The sequence below is a fragment of the Gossypium hirsutum genome, chromosome A03, assembly GCF_007990345.1.
Source record: "Gossypium hirsutum isolate 1008001.06 chromosome A03, Gossypium_hirsutum_v2.1, whole genome shotgun sequence".
Classification (NCBI taxonomy): Eukaryota; Viridiplantae; Streptophyta; class Magnoliopsida; order Malvales; family Malvaceae; genus Gossypium; species Gossypium hirsutum.
Window position 1 is genome coordinate 42,404,557 of NC_053426.1, and position 17,198 is coordinate 42,421,754.

Sequence of the window (17,198 nt, forward strand, 5' to 3'; positions counted from 1 at the left end):
CATGAAGATGAGTTAAGATTCGGCCTAGGTGGAGTTTGTGTTAATGCCATTGCATGCTAAATATGAAGCTTGTTAATGATGCATGTGATGGTGGATTGATGATTCTTGAATCTCTTTTTTTTTTTTTAGCATTTTTGAGTGAGCACATATGTGCATTGGTTGCTAGATGGGGAAGAATCGGCTAGCAAGTTGTGTGCTAAGGCCGAATATAATTTTTGTAGGTTAATGAGTAATGCATGTGCTAAATTGATGGAAAGGGAGAGGATGCTTTACTAGTGTATAAATGATATAAAGATTTTAGAAATTATTTTTGGTTAGGTGTATGTATGATTAGGTATATTCGGCCATATGAGTAAATATATAGATGATGTTAAATTTGATTATGTATAATGGGCCATATAGGGTACACATTGTGATATTAACTTAGATTCTCTATAATTGATCAAGTGGGTGATTAGTAAGGGTGATTGCCGAATATACTAACATACATATGCATGTGTAATTGGATTGTAAATATTTAGCAAGGTGGTTAAACTAGTTGATTTATTGATTAAGCTCAAGGAGTTAAAGGAGGAGAATCGAGCAAAGGCAAAGAAAAGATCATCGAGTAGCCGAGTTGGAACCATCTTACCCAACACAAGTAAGTCATTAAGCATATCTTTGGTATTGATTTAAAGGATCGTAATACCTATACCATTGTGTTTAATGAGATGAAATGTATACAAATGTATATGTAAGTAGAGATGAAATTTGTCGAATGTAAAAAGGAAGTGAAGCCTATTGAGTGGCTGGTTTTCGGCACTAAGTGCGCGGGCAATAAGTGTTCACGGTCATGAGATTGGCACTAAGTGTGCGGGTTTAAATTGTACAGCACTAAGTGTGTGAGTTTAAAGTACATGGCACTAAGTGTGCGCGGTTGATTATTAAGCACTATGTGTGCGAACCCAATATATATTTTCTATAAATTATTTACATTAAGGGTGCGACTTTACCGAGTCGATTTTGGACAGCGGAAAAGGTAAGTGTGCAAACTTGAAATGCATGGCACTAAGTGTGTGAGTTTAAAGTACATGGCACTAAGTGTGCGCGGTTGATTATTAAGCACTATGTGTGCGAACCCAATATATATTTTCTATAAATTATTTACATGAAGGGTGCGACTTTACCGAGTCAATTTTGGACAGCGGAAAAGGTAAGTACCTTGAGTTCATGGCTAATAGGCGCTATGTTTATATTTGGAGTTGAGCTTGGTAAGTTTTGAACCTATGTGACGATTATAGTTGAAGTCACGTACATAAGGTTCATTGTGGAATAGGTGAAAGTTCGTTTAATTGTATGATTATAACGAAAATAAAATGATGTATGAAAGGCCAATGTAGGACTTGGTATGAGATTGAACCATAGGGTTTAAGGAACTATGGTATAGTTTGGTATGGATGGAGTACTTAACCTCATTTCATTGTTTCCTGTTGTGATAATTTTATTAATGGATGGTTGTGGAATGCTTATGGCTTACTGAGTTATATACTCATTCGGTGTTTGCTTGTCACCTATTCTAGGTTTCTTGGACTCGTCTCTTTTTGCGTGATCGTGCCGTCGTCGAAGTCATCACACCGGCTAGCAAGTTTTGGTACTTTCTTCTTAGTCGGCTTAGGAGAACATTTCGGCATGTATAGGCTATTATGTTGTGTTTGAACTTTGGTATGTAAACTTTTAGCCATGCGAAAATGGCATAAATGTTCGGTTGGGTTTGGTTTCATAACGTTAGGTCGTAAATCTTGATAATTCGACCTTTTTATGCCATATGTCATGGTTGATTATTTTGGTGTTAAAATTCATGATATGGCAATAGTGTAGTAGGGGGATGTTTGACAATGATTAGCCTTTGGCATGGCTAGTCATGATCATAATTTGTGATATGTATGACGAATTACTAGTTAGATCAAGGAGAAATCACGAAATGGGCATAGTTGCTTTCGTAACAGATGCTGGCAGCAGCAGTGACGTGAGATTGAAAAATCACTAAAAATAGTAGGAGTGGAATTAATTGATGAATAAATTATTTATTCGAAGCTCGATGAGTCTATTTTCATATAGAAGCAACGAAAAGATCATATGGACAGTATGTTAAGAGATATTCAGGTTCTCGTGAGACAGGGCCAGAACGGTTTCTGGATTCCCTGTTCCGACTTTGGAAATTCATTATAAATTAACCAGAGATAATTAGGAGTCATATCATATATGTATAGATTCCTCTATGAGTCTAGTTTCTATAGAAACAAACGGCATCAGTATTGAAGCTCTGTGCAGGGAGATATCCAAGTCGTAATGCACAAAGGTCAGTGTAGTCGATCCCTGTACCATGGGAGACTTTGACTAATAAACTGTACTAATTGGCCCGACCAAAAATTCTAGAAAAAAATGTGTAGATGGGCATATGAGTCTATTTTCAGGGAAAATTTACGGAACTGGATTTCGAGTTTCATAACTCAAGATATGATTTTTTTAAGCGACTAGTACGCAGACTGGCATCTTGTCTGGGAAATTTTTTTAAGTGGTTTGAAGTCTGTTAACACCTCGTGTTCGACTCCGGCGACGGCCTCGGGTTCGGGGTGTTACATAGGGCCCCTGTTGCTGTTACTGGATTACAGCCTTATGCGGATTGTGGGAATTATCATCGGGGCGAGGGTTGAAAAAGAAATGGGACATGTTTCAGGTGCTGATCAATGGGGCACTGTAATATCCCAAATTAGGGCCTAATCGGAATAGGAGTTTTGAGACCACAAATCTGAGATAGAAATAATTATTTTGTAATTATTTTTAGGTCTATGATATGATTGCATGATTGTGTGAAAATTTCGTGAAGAAATTCTATGCATAAAGTGCTTAATTTGAAATTAAGGACTAAATTGAATAAGTTGCAAAACTTGCATTCTAGAAGCTTTTAGTATGAAATTGCTTTGGAATATTAATTAGGAGGTCTTAAATAGAAATTTAACCAATTTCTAAAATTTTGGACAAAAATGGGCTTGTACATGAAAAATTACAAAGAAAGGCATTAAGGGCATTTTTTTCATTTGGTAAATATAGTCATTAAAAAGGGAAAAATAACACAAAAATGGACTTATCTTCTCCATAAGGGCTGTTGAATTTTTCTTGTCACCATAGCTAGGGTTTCAACATTTTTAAGCCTTGACTGTAAGTGATTTCCATACCCGTTTTTAATGCTCTTTTCGATTTTAAAATCTAGAAAGCATGTTCTATCATTTTCTAGCAATATTTTGAGCTAGGATGCATGTATAAAATTTACCCATGTGTGACATAATTTTATTTTGATGAATAATGAAGGAATATGATGGTTTGATGTGTGTTTAACAACTTTTACCTAGTAGTTTTATATGTGAAAACACCTAAAAAGGGACTTAATTGTAAAAGGGTAAAATTGATGGTAAAAATATGATTTTTAGTGTGAAATATGGGCTGTTATGGACACTAGGAGATTCAGATATGCCTAGATGTCATGGGAAATGCATGTAACTCATTGTACAAACTTAAAGACTCAATTGTAAATAATTGAAAACTAGGGGTAAAATGGTAATTTTTATCTGAGCCTGTATTAGGGGCTGTTTTGATGAATGTGTATATTGAATAAATTAATTTGGCATTTTAGATCAAGAGAAACAAGATTCGAGTAGTGATCGAGGGAAAAATAAAATTTACGAGGAATAGACTCGATTTCTAACATTTTGTACTGAGGTAAGTTCATGTCTAAATGTAGTAACATAATTGTCATTTTAAGTAATTTAATGTTATTTATATGATATGATGATTATTATCATGAAATATTATGCTTTGTGGATTATTATTTAGTAATATGCAAATTATGTGAGCTACTTGATAAATATGAAATGCTACCAAGTATCGGTTCCGACATTCCGTGGAAGACGACAAAGATGTGTGATTGAGGAAAATCCCGTTTGAACCTTGGGAATAGATTAGGATACAAGTGACATGTCACTAGGATATTTGAGTTCCGAGCTCGTTGAGTTGAGTCCGAGTTCGTGAGATGTAACTAGGCATCCGAACTCGTTGAGCTGAGTCCAAGTTCACTTATGGATGCGAACGTCCAAGCTCGTTGAGTTTAGTCTGAGTTCGCTTATGGACGAGTTACATGATAGCTTGGCTACATAATTTCCGCAGACTATTGAGTTTGTCTAGCTGCGGGTATGGCACTTATGTGCATGCAATATGTGTATCCAAATTATATTCTGATGTGTTCAACGAGTGAATCTTAAGTGAATAAGGAGAATACTTAAGATGAAGGTGACATGTTGGTAAGTGTGGTGAATGAGAAAATTGGACAGGTATCCGTTTAAACCCTCGGGTTAAGAACTTGGTATGATGAAATCGTGGTAAGATAGTAAATGCAAATGTAACATGAATGTCTTGGTGATATTTATACAAATGATGTTTTATGTTAGATTGCATGATTATGTTACTTGCTATTTACATGTGAACTTACTAAGAATTTATGCTTACTCCCTCCTTTCCGTTCTTTGTAGTTTTGACAAGTCAGCTCGAAAATCGGGAACGGTCGGAGGCTCGCTTACACTATCTGCGGACCATTTTGGTATAGTGGCTTGTATATTTTGAGTGTGGCATGTATAGCATTATAATCATTTGTGTATATAATCTTATGATATGGCTATTGAGTGGTAAGGAAATGCTTGGTAATGATTAGCCATTGGAATGGCTAATCAAAAATCATATTTGGTGTTATGTATGCTTATTGTGCTATCTAATCCATGGAAATTCATAAAAAGGTTAAATTTGCTATAAAATAGTATCATACATAAGTAATGACGTGAGTTTGAAAACTCACTAAAAATAGTAAAGACATAATTAGATGGTGAATGAAATATGAAATTGAAGCTTATTGAGTCTATTTTCATATGGAAGAAACAAAAAGGTAAATGAGGTGTATTTTATGAGAAATTTGAGTTTTAGTGGAATAGGGTCAGAGTGATTTCTGAATCCCCTGTTCTGACTTTAGAAATTCACTAAAAATTGTAAAAACATAATTAGAAGTCATACTTTATATTTATACATTCCTTATTGATATTCCTTTAAGAGAAACAAACAGTATAGTTATCTAAATTCTGTATAGAGAGAAAAGTGATTCGTAGTGAACAGAGGTCAGAGCAGTTGAACATTGAAATAGGGGAAATTTTAACTAATAAAATGTACTAATTGGCCTAACAAAAAATTCTGGAAAAAAATTAGTAAATAGATATGTGAGTTTAGTTTCAAGGAAAATTTACAGATTTGAATTTTGAGTTTCGTAACTTGAGATATGAATTTTTTAGTGACTATGACACAGATTGGTAGTTTATTACGAAAGGTAAAGTAAATTGTTTGAAATTGTTTAAGTGATAATTTAAGTCTGTTAACACCTCGTGCTCGACTCCGGTGACGGTCTCGGGTAAGGGGGTGTTACATGCACTTTGTAAGAGATAGTGCACAGAGGCCTGAACAGATGCAAGCTGCAGGTCAGGGTGTTGCTCAGCCAGCGAGAGGTGGTCAGCAGTCGTCAGGAGGCCGTGGTCAGGCCAAGGGTGGAAATGGAGTGGGCCGTGGTGCACCAGGCAGAGGTGCTGGTCAAGCTGAGGCAAGGCAACCAACTTTGGTCTATGCAGCACATCGTTGAGAGGTCGGAGACGCTCCAGATGCGGATACTGGTACGTACTTAAACCATAGTGTACTACATTTAGTTTGGAACTAGAGTGAGCAGCGGGAGCGTAGTGGTGTAGATTGAGCTAAGCGCTTGTTCAGATAGTTGAAAATTTTGAGGACAAAATTTCTTTAAGGGGGTAGAATTGTAACGCCCCAAATTTGGGCCTAGAAGTATTGGGCCTTGATTATAGGTCCGTAAGGTGGTTGTATATAAGTATTTAATTGTGCAAGGAAATGACACAATTAAATGTCTACTTTGGTGGTTAATGGCCCTGAGAAGTGTTGGAGAAATCTTGGGTTCAAACCTGGGCTTTAGCAAAAATTTTGGTTTTAAGTGAATAAACCCTGGGTGCTTGGATGAAGGCCTTTTAAATTATTGTATTAAATAAATGTTGTAAGGAAGCATGTGGTCTAGTGGTTGTGGCGTCATTAGGGTTGCGAGGGAGCCGAGGTTCAAGTCTTGGCTCTTGCAATTTATTTTGGTTTTTCTTTTAAAGGAACCTAGACTTTTGCCTATAGACTTTATAATTAATTGAGGCTAAAATGGTGACACAAAGAGCCTTGTGGTGTAGTGGCAAGGTGGCGTGTTGTGTAACTGTAAGGTCTAAGGTTCAAGCCTTGGGATGCGCAATAGAGTACTTATTTTTCTGTTTGAGCTGTGTAGGAGGTCGAGTTGGACTGGAACTCTATGGTTGAAGTGGTCATGTAAAAAAAAGAATTTTCCTAATGGTTGAAAGTAATCCCATGTCAGGAAGCTAACATGAAAATTGGCGAGAAGCTGGCTTTAAATAGAGCGAACAAGATGAGTTGGTGATCACTAGTTTTAGGAGGGATTATTTCATACCTGCTTAACCAAGGTTGGTGATCGTGGACTTCGACGCATTCTCATAAACAGGTGTGTATTCACGCCCTTCTTTGTTGGAAGTCGAAAAAAGTCGAAAAGCTAAAACTTCGGCATTTGAAGCCTTACGAGCGTGCAATCGCTCGTGGGTAAACTGAGCCCACGAAACGTGGGCGTACATCGAGGAAAGCCACCATGAACGATCTCATGGGCCTGGACCGTATGGGCTCGTGGGCTCGCATGGTAAACTTCACTGTTAAGTGGGACGTAGATAGACTTTTCATGTCGCACACACGACTTAGGTAGTTCTGGGCCACGTTGGGCCTAGATGGGCCGTGTAGGCCCAATGGGATTGGGGGCCCACACGGATTAAATCTGTAATTTGTGATAATTATTGAACTAGGCTATGTAGGTCACATAGCAGTATCTAAATTTGGGCTAAATGGGCCACACGAGGGTGTGGGCCCCCTTGGGCCGAGTAATGGACCTTAGGCCCATTTGCATCGTTATGATTGTTTAGGTTACTTAAGTCGCTCGAGGCAATGGTGGACCTTCTGTTGGGTCGTTAAGACATTAGTTTGTAAAATCACCAAAATACCCTTGTAGTGTAAAATGACCGTAATACCCTTGTATGGTAGAATGACGATTATGCCCTTATGTTTCGTATGACTGATGTGCCTATGATTTACATATATGATTGTACTAAGTATGACTTTGCATGAACGTAATATTTATGGCATGACATATTGCATGGGGTTGGGTTATTATGGATGGAGGAAGTGTACAGCCTGTAGCCGTTTTGTACAAGGCTTTCAGCCTTTCTGTGATACTTTTGGCTTATAGCCGTTCTGTTAACTGGAAGCGTTGCTGCGATATTTCGACCTTTAGCTATTCTATCTACGGCGTTGAGCCGTTCTGTTGACTTAGTGCCGCAACCGGTGCTAAGCTTGGTGTGTTGGCTGGGTGGGTCGATTTAATCCCCACATAGTTTGTTGGTCGGTACGGGTGGTGTGTTGGTTGGACTGGGCTGGGAATCGGTCTTTATATTTGCATCTGATACTGATTTTGTATTGGGCTTAGGCCCACGTGATTCTGTTATTGGGCTAAGGCCCACCAGATACTGTTTCTATGATGGGCTCAGGCCCAAACTGTTTCTGCATACCGTATATCTGACTGTTTGTTTTTTTAGGGATTACACACTGGGTTTTCGCAAGCTCACCCTTTCTGCCTAACTGTGCAGGTAATACCCAGACTTAGACGATTTGGAGCCGCAAGGGACTCAGAGGTGGCCACATGATTGCAATGGATCTGCAACTTGACTTTATTTATTTTAAATTTCATATTGGGTTTTGGATTATGTAATAAGGCCATAGTGGGTTTAAATTTTAAGTGGGCTTTTGATTTCTTATATTAAACTGCTAGTCTAGGAAAACTCGAGTTTTCAAAATATTCACGGTTTTCAAAATGCTTCCTCGATTTAAGTTGAATTAATATTCCAGAGATAAATATTTTGTCAAACGTTTGTGATGAGATGATTTGCTAACCTCGTTCAAAAGGTTTTAATTTTAGAAATAAACTTTTAACGGCAACTCGATTATCGAACGACAGTTTGATGCAACACTCTAGATTCAGCCATAACGTCTAGGTCGGGTTTGGGGTGTTACAGTGTATTACTACTCGTGTGACCTTGATATTTCGAATGATATGAGTAAAGTTCTGACATGAAATAATCTAAACTCGAGATGAACTATTATGAAATTATACTTGTAATATAAAGAGATGATTTATACATGTTAAAGGAATACATGTTGTGGAAAGCATATGTGCATGGAAACTTGATTGTTGTTGAGCCCATATATGTTTTGATGTTATTATGGAATATATGACTAACAAGGGCAATGAGAATGTGTGTAGGGCTTGAGGTCAAATTGATTGAATATGCCTTACATAGTTACCTCAAAATAGAATGAATGGTAAGTTAAGTACCATGTTATACGAACTTACTAAGCATTTTATGCTTAGTTTTATTTCCCTATTTTAGAGTAAATTGAAAGCTCGTTGGATTAGAAGCTTGGCGGAGATCACTCAGACTATCCATCGGCCCATGTTAGTACAATATGGTAAAGCAATTATGGTTACAATGGCATGTATAGGTTAAATTGGCCATATTGGCATGTAAATGTAAGTGATTATTGTAATCTAGCCATTGGAATGGCTAGTGATGATTATGTTTGGTATACGAATATATGTATTAAGTTTATTTTATGGAGATAACATAAGTGTTTATTATTAATTGATTGAGAAAGGTTAAAATGAGCATGCTTATAAAAGGTAAGATTAAAAGCATGAATGCATGTAATGATATATCATATTAGATGTTATAAATTGTTTGATTTCAATGCTTGGATTGGTTGGTGTTTGGATGTAAGTTTGGTGCAAGAACTTAGTAAAAATTTTGGCTGAGAAATGAAGCTAGAAATGGCTTTATTTTGTCCACACGAGTGTGTGTCTAGGCCATGTGTCACACACGGCCTGGTACATGGGCATGTGCTTAGGCCTTGTGCCCCCTCCATCTTAAATTCGAGAAAACAGAATGCTCAAAATTGAGCACAAGGGATGAGACATGGGTGTGTGCCTCAGCTGTGTGTGCTACACGACCTGGAACATAGGTTTGTGTCTTCGCTGGGTGAAACCTGTATCTAATTTTGAAAGAATTTAATTAACCACACGGCCTAGCACACAGGCTTGTGGCATGGCCGTGTGTATAAGCTAGAGAGTTAAATGGTGTTTAACATGGCCTGTAGCACGGATTGTCCCTTGGCCCACACAGGCATGTGAGCCCTACACCTTGGAAAAATTTTGAAATTTCGCAAAAAATTCTTAGAGTTTTTGATTAAGTCCTGACTCGATTCTAATACACATTTTGGACAATGAGAGTCCATTTAAGGGATGTTATGAATAAATCTCGAGGAATGAATAGTAACTATTTGAATTATCTGGAAATGTTCTGAAAGTTTCGGTAATGCTCTGTAACCCTATTCCGGCGACGGATATGGGTTAGGGGTGTTACATTATGCCCTTAAAAGAATGCCTTTTGGCCTATGTAATGCTCTAGCAACCTTTATCAGATGCTTGACTACTATCTTCACCTATATGTTAGAAGACGGATTGGATGAATTCATGGACGACTTTTCGGTATATGAAAACTCTTTTAAAGAGTGTTTGGGTAGCCTCGAGAAAGTGTTAAAAAGATGTAAGGAGACTAATATAGTTCTTAACTTGGAAAAATGTCATTTCATGGTGAAAGAAGGATTGGTCTTAGGGCATCAGATCTCGAGAAAAGGTATGGTAGTAGATAAAGCCAAAATAGAAGTTATAAAGCATCTTCCAAATTCAAAAAATGTTAAAGGCGTTCAAAAAAATTTTAGGCCATGCAGGATTTAACTAGAGGTTTATAAAATATTTCGCTCATATTTCTAAATCTCTAAATCAACTTCACCAGAAAGAGACACCTTTCTTATTTGACCAGAGCTACATCAAAGCCTTTGAGGTATTAAAAGAAAAACTCATATATGCTGCTATAATCATCACCCCGAATTGATTGAAACCTTTTATTGTTATGTGTGATGCTAGTGACTATGTAGTAGGTGTACTTTGGGTTTAGATGTAGCTTTGGGGAGATGACTATAGTCATTTGAGTCGTGTTAAAATTTAGTTAAGAAATTTAATGTTTAGATGGCTAATTAAAGAAAAAGGACTAAATTATAAAATGTGCAAAACTTAGTAATTATGGAATTTAGATTACTTAATAGCTTAACTATTAAATGTGGGAAGGCTAATTCAGCAATTAAACCTTGTTAAAGGTTAGTGGACGACATAAAAGAACAAAATTATTTAATTAAAGCATTTGGATGGTAATTTTGTAATTAAATCAAAATTAAAATAAAACAAATTGAAAGAATTAGACATTTCTTCTTCATTTTCTTCAAATCTTTACTGAAATCACCATTGAATACCTATGAAGCTTCAGTCAACTCCTTGGCTTTGCATGGTATGAAAATTGACCCGTTTTCTTGTAATTTTTATATTTTTGATATCATTGCAACTAAGTCTAGCTAGCTCGTACTTTCGTTTTTGAATATGTTTAAATTTTGGAAGTTGTCATTGATGAATCTTGGTTTTTTTTTATGATAATTATGTGTTTGAACTTTTGATTATGGTATTGGGATGTTTCATGAAGTAATTTTTATTAATTTTTATTTAAGGATTAAATTGTTAAAATGAAAAAATTTCAAGGTTTAATGGTGAATTAGAGGTATAATTGGGACTGTTTAAGGGCCTATATTATTCGACTATAAATTTTGACTTGAGAAAATGGTTAATCTGATGATTTTCGGGTTAGAGGACTAAATTGAAAAAGTTGTAAAAGTTAGGAGCAATTGTATAATTTTTTAAAATAAAAGGGTATAAAATGTAGAATAAATTGCAATATGAAATGTAAGCTAAAAATTTTGAAATTTTACGTTTTAGATCAAGACCCTGGTGATTTACGTGGAAAAAGGAAAATTGTAGAATAGTCCCTGATGTGATAGTAGGTCTTGGTTAAGGTTTGAGTTCGAACTTAGGGGTGAAGGAAATTATGGTTTAATTATTAAAAGAACCATGTTGGCAAGTAAGTTGGCTTTTAATTAAATGAAGGATGAATTGGACACAAGAAAGCCTTGTGGTGGAGTGGCAAGTGGCGTCACATGCAAGGCAAGGAGGTAAGGGGTTCGATTCCCTCCTTGCCCGAAGGAAGGATTTATTTTTGCTTAAGGAATAGACAGTGGTGGCGTTGAATGTGAACTCTGTAGGGAGTGTTAAGAGGAGAAATTTGAAGAGGGGATTAAGGGGTTATTAGGGAGAAAAATTAGAAGATGAGGAGTGTAAAGAGGTGGAGCTGAATTGGGGATTAGGGGATAGGAAATTCAGCTAGAGGCTATATATAAATGCCGAATGTGAGGTTGCCAGGCTAATGCTGAATTCTCCCTCACCTTGCTGCCAAAAAACACATTTTTCTCCAAAGATCTAAAAGTTGAAAATTCCTTGTTCTTCCTTCTTTTTCTTTGTGCCGATTCTCCATTCTTTCCCACTCAAAGTTTTTTTTTTGATTCACCTCTAGTTTTAACGATAAAGGTTAATGCAGATCTGGGTAGCACTCGTGATTAGTGATCAAGGAAAAGCTATTAAGACTTGGCGTTTCAGGTAAGGTTCAGGTGAGACTTTGACTTTTGGTAAAGTATTCGATAAGTATATGTGACTAATCATTGAGTGATATAGAGTGTAGGTTCATGGTAAGGGGGATCACAACACACTTTATTACCAGGAGTGTACATACACTGCACACACACAGTAGATTAGCAAAAGCCGAAATGCCAAAAAGCCAAAAGTTTGGCTACAATAGTCTTGTGAGTGCGTGAACACTCGTAAGGAGGAAACCGATAGGTTATCTGAGGCTCCATGGGCGATTCCATGAACTTGGGCCGTGTTTTGGCCAACAGAGCCAAAATGGGCTAAGTGGGCCCGATGGGCTGTTAGGCCCATAATAGGCAAAATTGGCAACTTGATGTTAGTGATGGAAATTATATGAAACCACGTATACGAATGTGATTTGGGCCTAATCAGCCGTATGAATATGATTTGGGCCTAATGGGCCATTGAATGAGACTGGGCTAGTGGGCCATATGCATGTATGTAGACTTGTTGGGCTCTGTAAGGGGTTTTGGGCCTAGTATCTGATAACTGTTTAATTGACATAAAACTTAATTAATTAATTACGATCATGGACGAGTCATAAGGTTATGGTGTGGTAATGGGTATATGCATGTCTAGGATTGGATCTAGGGAGAGCTTGGTACTAAGCGGTCTTAATGACTCACCTCCTCTTCTCTGGAATCCTACCTGGTGCATAGTATCTGTTCACCTTAGCCAACGAGGACTTGTTAACGGGCCAAGGTATGTAATAAACCGAATAAAAAGAAATTACTAAAATGCCCCTGAGAGTGAAAATGACCAAAATACCCCTATGTGTTGAGTGTAAAATTTATGGAGGTTACTTGTAGATCTGCTGCATGCATACGATATTCTATTTAGGTTGCATATGGATTGGGAATTATAGAACGGAGGAAGTATATGAGGATAGTATGGTTGTTTGACAACCGTGGATCCACCGACGGCTTTTAAGCCCAATATGTGATTGGCAGCTTGCTGCAATAAAGGTAGTTCCACAGCCGGGCTACCATTGATGTGTATCGGTTGGGTGGGTCGATATTTATATCACTACATGATGTGTATCGGGGGATGGAGTTGATGTGTACCGGTTGGATTATTGGGGTGGGTTGCACTGCATTGCATTGCATGTATGATTTTATGGATTGATGAATGCTTATTGCTTGTCGAGGGTCATAGACACTGAGTTTTCGAAAACTCACCCCCTATTTTATTTTTCTCAGGTGATCCTCAGTAGGTGGTTCAATGGTTGGAGGGACTCCGAGGTGGCCAGCTAGCAAGACGACTTGGACTTCTTTTCTTAAGCTTATAATTTCTAGTATTTAAAGTTATTTCAGTTCGGAATGTAATAAGGCCTTTCCTCTGGTTATTATTCAAATTAGGATTATATTTATTATTATGCTTTATATTTGCTAGAAGCAGAACATGGTTTTTGTAAAACCATAACTATTTTTGAATGCTACGTTTCAGCAACTCAATTTTTAAATGACAAGTTTTCATAAATCATCTATTCTAAAGCTTTTACAACTGAAAAGAGTTTTTACAAAGTAATTAAGGTTTTCAAATTTAAAGAAGGGTTTTCAATGAAAACAAGGTTTTCGCTAGAACACTTCAATGTGACGCGCCAAATTTGACCATAACGTCTGGGTCAAGGTTGGGGTGTTACATTTAGTAGTATCAGAGCCCAGGATGCAAAACTCGGGCTATAAAGTGGCCCTTATTATTTGGGTTTTCTTTTTTTAATAAAAAATTGATCATAATGTTCTGGAAAGAAAAGCTTGCTCTGCGGCATATCGATTCTTCGACGTCGAACCAAGTAAGTTTTTTTATTCTTAAGCCTGATTAATTTGATATACAGTAGATAGTTAGTGAGCTACTTTAGATGATTATACTAAGGATTTTAGACTGAAACTGAAGCCCGTAGGATCTTGAACTTGTAGAGGATTTACGAAAATAACCTTTTTTTAATACTTTCATAAAACATCAATTTAATTATTGAATCTAACTAAAACTTCATAAAATTTCTAATACTGACAATACGTGAATCATCGATGATTGCTAGAAGAGGTGCAAGAGGCCGTGGCTGAGGCTGCGGAAGCGTTAGTACTGGATCGTCGACATCGGGCCATATGCCCAATGTTGGAGTAGAAAAGGCTTCAGCCTCACTCGTGGCTAAGACTGGACTGTATGATTGGGCCGTAGGGGAAGATGCATTGTCGCAGGCAATGCTGAGGATTTTGGAAAGGGTCACAGGTGTGACAGCCCTAAAGTGACCCTAGTCGGGAAGTGGTTTCGGGGCCACAAAACCGAGTCATAAAAATAATTAGCTGTCATATTTGATGCTTATTATATGTATATATGCATGTGTGAAAATTTCATGTTTGAATTTTATCAATTGTAAGTGAATTTTATCAAATAGGACTTATGTGAGAAAACTTAGAAATGTGCTAGGCAAATGTGAAATGGCCTATTAATGCATGTTGTGAAAATGATGGGTTTGCATGTCAATTTACCCAAATTTAAGCTTAGTGGCCAGCCATGCTATGAGTGGAAACATGTCACAAACATGTTATGTTAGTGATGTATGTTAGGAAAAATAAAATAAGGAGTATGGGTAATAAAGAAATGGAAAAAAAAGAAAGAATGTGTGTGATTGTTTCCCCCCCATTGCCGTGAGTGGAAGAAAAGAAAACAAAAAAAAAGAGTTCATCCTTTGGTTCATCCTTGGCTGAAAATTCTAAGGAAGAAGGAAGGAGTTCTTGCTTCATGTTTGGTTTGGAAGAGGATTAGGAGGAGGTTCGGCCATACTTGTATCTAGATTAAGGTATGTTGATGTTGTGCCATGAGATTCATGCATGTTTTTAGTTGCTAGCTTGAGTTCTAATTAGCCATGGTTCAAATCTTTGCTATGTCATGGGGATGATATTCGGCTAAGGTGGATTTTGTGTTAATGTCATTGTATGCTAAATGTGAAGCTTGTTAATGATACATGTGATGGTGGATTGATTAACTCTTGGATTTTCTTTTTAGCATTTTTGAGTGAGACATTAAGTTCTTTGTTTAACCATGATCAAAATTGAAATGGTAAGGTGTTGTGATGTATTCGGCCATGGTATATCCATAAGTATGACTTATGCTTATTGCATGGTAGGTAAGATTTGTGTTTTGGATTTATGTTTATGTTTGGTTATAATCAACCTTGTGATTCGGCTCTTACACACACACATATATATATGTTTGCACATGATGTATTGGCATGACATATATAATATCTCAAGGTATATATTTTCATATGATGGTGTTTCGGTTATGGAGTAAATGATGGATGCGTATTGAGTTATAATATGTAATGCATTAGTTAGTAAAATGTATGCCATTTGTGTGTGGTATTAAGTATATAATTGGCCTCAACATAAACATGCATATTCGGCCACATGAATGAGTACATAGGTTGATGTGTTTGTTCGGCCATAGGTAAGCATATTGAAGGATTTATCTTGACTTAGAAAATTCGGCTAAGGAGAATACTAACTAATGTGTTGAGTTTGATTCATGATTCCGTACATATGTGACTTTGATGTCTAATGAATTATATATGGGCTAAGTACCTTGAGTTCCTCTTTTCGATGCTCAAATGATTAAATCAATTTATTTGCTAAATTAAGCTCAAGAGCAAAGGGGAACTAAATCCGATAAAGGGAAGGAAAAAGTGGTCGAATAGCCATCGAAATCGTTCGACAACATCCGAGGTAAGTTTTCGAGTAATGGAACTTAGATTATGATTTGATTAGATCATATTTTAAGCGAATCAAAATCATGCTCTTTGTATGTGGCTATTGAGCCGAAATTGCAAGTGTGATAAGTGTCTTGTGTTTGAGCTTTGGTAATGAAAATGAAATACGGATGTGTCATGATTTATTGATAAATGTGCATGGTCATTCGAATGATGTTCGGGCTAAGTCCCGAAGGCTTTGTCCTAAGTGACTATATCCGGACTAAGATCCGAAGACATTTGTGTGAGTTACTAATTCCGGGCTAAGCCCGAAGGCATTGGTGCGAGTTACTAAATCCGGGTTAAGTCCCGAAGGCATTTGTGCGAGTTACTATAACCGGGCTATGTCCCGAAGGCCTTTGAACGAGTAGCTATATCCGGTTAAATTTCGAAGGTACGTGATTCGGGAATGAGCGATCTTGCTGTAAAAATTTCAGTTAATACGCTTGTAAAATCCCAACAATGAGGTATGTTTCGTGTGTGCATTGGAATAGTTGATTCCCTTCGAATAATATTCGCTCAGTAAATTTATGAGTTTCCGGCCTTGGCTAAGTTGATCTTTTGTGTGTGAATATAAGGGTTGGTAATGTGAAGTAATTATGATATTGAGAATTTGTGCATATGAAATTATCCGTTTAGTTATATGAATGCTATACTTCAGTTGTGCTTAAATTCTTTGCTCAAACTTACTAAGCACTAAATGCTTACTCCGTTTCTTTGATTCTCTGTTTTATAGATTTTGGTTCGTCAGCTATCGGACTCGGGAATTTTGAAGTCGAAGTCGCCCACACTATCAAAGCCCCTTTTGGTACACTTTTGGTTGAACTTTGAAATGGCATGTATAGGACTACCCTTTTTGTTGTGGGTCATGGACCCTTTGGATTTGTATAATTTTGGATAGCCATGCGAAAATGGCTTATATATGTTTGAGCATAATGTTATAATCATTTGGTATGGATATGGTTATTGAGAGGTGTGGATATGCTTAACAAGGATTGGCCATGGGAATGGTTAATCACTATCATAATTTGTGCTATTTATGCTAAAAGGGCTAGTTGAATCATGGAAACTATGAAATAGGTAAAGTCTACCTTAAAGGTAGATGCTGACAACAGCAGTGATGTAGATTTGGAAAATCACTAAAAATAGTAGGAATGGAATTAAATAGTGAATAAATTATGTAAACGAACCTTGATGAATCTATTTTCATAGGAAAGTAATGAAACGATCATATGAACAGTATGTTAAGCGATATTCAGGTTTTCGTGAGACAGGGCCAGAACGGTTTCTGGATTCCCTGTTCCAACTTTGGAAATTCATTATAAATTAACCAGAGATAATTAGAAGTCATTCCATATATTCATAGATTCCTTTTTGAGTCTAGTTTCTATAGAAAGAAACGGAATCAGTATTGAAGCCCTGTACAGGGAGATATCCAAGTCGTAATGCGAAAAGGTCAGTGTAGTCGATCCCTGTAACATGGGAGAATTTGACTAATAAACTTTACTAATTGGCCCAACCAAAAATTCTAAAAAAATATTTTTAGATGTATATATGAGTCTAGTTTCAGGAAAAAATCACGAA